Source organism: Balaenoptera acutorostrata, chromosome 6 (genome assembly GCF_949987535.1).
Source record: "Balaenoptera acutorostrata chromosome 6, mBalAcu1.1, whole genome shotgun sequence".
Lineage (NCBI taxonomy): Eukaryota > Metazoa > Chordata > Mammalia > Artiodactyla > Balaenopteridae > Balaenoptera > Balaenoptera acutorostrata.
Genome location: NC_080069.1, coordinates 18,505,929 through 18,509,737, shown reverse-complemented (window position 1 = coordinate 18,509,737; position 3,809 = coordinate 18,505,929). Strand labels below are relative to the sequence as shown.

Below are 3,809 nucleotides of genomic sequence, written 5' to 3'. Positions count from 1 at the left end.
CAGCTGCCAAGAAGCCATCATCCCCGCATGGCAGCCCAGAGTGCCCGGGACTGCGGGGCATGAAGGGCATGCAGGAGCCATCAAGTTCAAATTCAGTCATTTTTCAGAGGGAACAACTCAGGGGCGGAAGGACAGGGGATAAAGTGACTTGTTCAAAGTCACCTAGCTAGTTAGAGACAGAGACACATTGTAAAAGAAAAACAGTTGTGCACCTCTCTGTTTTAGGATAACATTTTACTTTATTATATTTACATTGTGTTAATTTGTAATCCCCTTCTTTTCTAGGAGTTGCAAATACTTCCTGTGGTCCGGCCATTACCCATCAAGGTACAGAGAGGCAGGAATAAGTTAGTTGCATGAGCTGGGACCCCGTAACCCCTCACTGTCTTTTAGGAGACCTGTTATAGACAGGTTTTCTCCGCTTCTCTGAATAGGAGGAGTCGATGGATGGGAGCAGCTCTGGGAAACACTGTGGCAGAGGCCATCCTGGTTCTGAAGCCACTGAGAGGACCCAGGGCCAGGAGTCCTTGGTCCTTAGCAAACTCTATCTCTGTTCCCTATAATGAGCAAAATATAAACATTCTTTCCAATGACTATATTAGTTTTTAATTAAAATGTCTTCTCTTAATTGATGATCTTTAATACTACTACTATGCACCTGTAGAGAATATCTTTATAAAGGGCTCAAAGATCATATCAGATAAATATTTGGAATGTAGAAAATGATTCTAGTGGCCTACCTTCTCTTGAAGGTTCATCAAGCCAAATGGGGGAGCCCTGAATGGCCCCTGCGTGATCCCTGAGTGAGCTGGCCATGTCTGAATTGGAGGCAGCTCCAGGGCCCACTGCAGGGCAGTGCTTCTGCCAGGAGTGAGCGCTGGGCCCTGAAATGCATCTGGGCCACCAAGGAGACTCACCCCAGCAGCAGTTGAGGGATTTTCATCTCTCAGATGGACGGTTGCCCAGTGCGGTTGCCCCTGAATCAGGCACTGCAGCTTAACCCAACGCCAGCCTGGAATCAGCCCAGATCTTCCCTGGGTTCTGCCGGTGAACTTTTCTCCACTTCCTGAGAAGAACAGAATTTTACCTGCTTAAAAGTGTTTTATTCTTTTCACTGCTTTATTCTTTCAAAGGAAACAAAATTTAATCAAAATCCTATTTCCAAAAGAAAACAAAACAAAACAAATCTAATTTACTAGGGAAGGAAAAAAAGAGTGAAGAGTTCACATGAGTTCTGAGGAGTCCAATTTAATAGAGAAACTGCTTATAGGAAACTTGAAAAATGAATTTGAACTGCTAAAATGAATACACTCAAGAGAAAAAATGCTCTTGATAATGTTTGTTGTTCTCCTGTGTTGTGCTTTTGTACTAGGCAGTGGGAAGCATGCTGTTTAAAGGGAAGTCCCAGGCACACTGCAATTCTAAACTCTGCTGGTCATACAAACAGAACAGTGAACTTAAAGTCACCAGGGGCTTTGGGCTTTGGGCTTTGGGCTTGGACAAAAGGAAATGCTATTTTAGATGCAAACTATTATATATAGGATAAGCAATAAGATCCTACTGTATAGCACAGGGAACTATATTTAATATCCTGTGATAAACCATAATGGAAAAGAATATGAAAAAGGATATATATATATATAACTGAGTCACTTTTCTGTGCAGCAGAAACTAACACAACATTGTAAATCAACTATACTTCAATAAAATTTAAAAAAACATTTTTTTAAAGGAAATGCTATTTTGAAGGTGAACCTTCTGACCTTACAAGATCTGTGCTTCGTGTTGGGGAGAGCAAGGGGGTGCAGAGTGGTCTGGAGGATGGGTTAAGCCCCATACACCCTCTTCCTAGTTGTGTGCCTCGTTCCCTCATCTGTCAAGCAAGGATGATGGTGGAACCCATTTCCAAGGATGACCGTGGGGGAATAAACAAGACAGAACAAGACAGCACATGCTAAGTGCTCAGAACTGTGTCTAGCACGTAATCTACATTCACCTAGACCCTTACTACTATTGTGTGGGAAAAAAAAATCCAGATGTTTTAAAATGAAACATTTCTACAAGAAACTTATATTTTTGTTTTTATTTTGCTTCCTGTTCTATGTTATTTCCAGCATAGTCATAGCAGTCTTCACTGTTGAGTACCTATCATGTTTTAGACTTAGTGCTGGGAGCTTTTATGTCACTTATCTCCCTAACTCCTCATGACAATCTCAGCAATAAATAACAGTAAAGAAGAACTCATTGTATAGGGTTTCAGACAAGAAAAGAGTTGTGAGCTTGTGTTGATCAGGAAAAAATTTCCTGGAATAGGAAGACTTAAGCTGGGCCATTTAAGGAGGAGGAGGATGAACTGAGGGGTTGAGTAGGGAGTTGGGAATGAGGTTTTCAGGAGACAGGAACAGCGTGGGCAAAGGCACAGAGGCAGGGGCGGGGCACCTTCCACCCAGCACAGTTAACGACCTTCCCCAGTGACAGGGAAAAAGAGAAGTCGGAGCTATTCAGATCCCACCAGGTGATCGTGGGATGCCCAAGTGTCCCCTCTTCCTGTTCCACTGGTTGAGATGGATGACTTGCATTTGTCATTCAGGAAGCATCTTTTCACATGCATTTAGCATTTCCATTTCAATGACTCACAATCATGTACAACCAATCCTTACTAGTTTTATACATTAGAGTCAAATACATACATTACATATATATTCATGTCTACACACTCCTGCATATACACATGCATTCATGTGTTTGTATGTGCATGCATGTGTGTATGTATATGTATGCATGTATGTATTGATGCACTGCTTTGCACTACTATGAATACCCCCAGGGTAGTGAGATAAGCCAGTATAGGGAGGTTTGCTTTAGTATCTTTCTCTCTCCCTTCCTCACTTCTCCTTTCTTCTCTCTATTTTTCCATCTATTACATTTCTTTATTAGATGAAGACCCTGAAACAAAGTAATCATACCAATCTTCTTTATTAGATAGTCAAGGAGCCCCAGGCTCTGGGTCTAGCTTGGGTTCCAGCTGTGATGTGTTCATGGAATAAAAAAAAGATTTAAGTTTGATTCTTTTGGGAAGGCTGCAGGCCCATGTCTGGGAGCTGGAGTGGGGACAGAAGGCCACAGTCCCCAGAGCGGGGGAATGAGTGTAGCCCAGGCCCAGGTGAATGGGTCTGGTCTCCTGTCCTAGCTTTAACCTTCTCCGCACATTTAAAAGAATCCCTCTGCTTTCTTAGTTTTCTCATCTGTACCATGGAAATGGTAATTCCCTCTTGGATTATCATGAAGATAAAATGGTTTAATAAATATGAAGCACCTAGCACAGTAATAGACAGTAATAACTGGCAGTTATTGTAATCATTGGAGAAGTTCCAGTTTCAGTGGTGACAGAAGGGCAGGGACCCATTACCTGGAAGTTGGAGGATGTGTTCAGAGCCAATTTAGGGAGTTACTAGGTGACTTGCCAGGATCCCCAGCAGAGGTGGACCAGACATGCACACCTGTGGCTTCATCTGGGTCATCTAGGTTGAAGAAAGCATTCATATGTACCCTGAACAAAAATATGATCAGAGAATAAGGCAAAAGGACTCTCTGTGTCATGTTTATATTTCACGCCCTTTCTTCCTCCCACCTCAATCAGCAAGGTTTAAAGGAAGGAGTCAGACAGTTGGCACAATTCATCTTGGCACAGTGAACAAGGGTAACCTATTGGTGACTGACCTCCCTTCTGTGCTTGCTGCTTATTTTCTTGGTGTCCTCAGGTAAGTCATTCCACCTTTCTTAACCTCAGTTTCCTGATCTGTAGATGA

General features: G+C 42.6%; 1 long non-coding RNA gene across 1 annotated transcript; it reads right to left on the bottom strand.

The window, feature by feature from the left end:
• Positions 1-215: 215 nt before the first annotated feature.
• LOC130708473 (uncharacterized) lies at positions 216-1,472 on the bottom strand. Its single transcript, XR_009008719.1, has 2 exons — positions 918-1,472; positions 216-557 (listed from the first exon to the last, which is right to left on the bottom strand). It is a non-coding gene; the product is annotated as an uncharacterized LOC130708473 (long non-coding RNA).
• Positions 1,473-3,809: the final 2,337 nt, after the last annotated feature.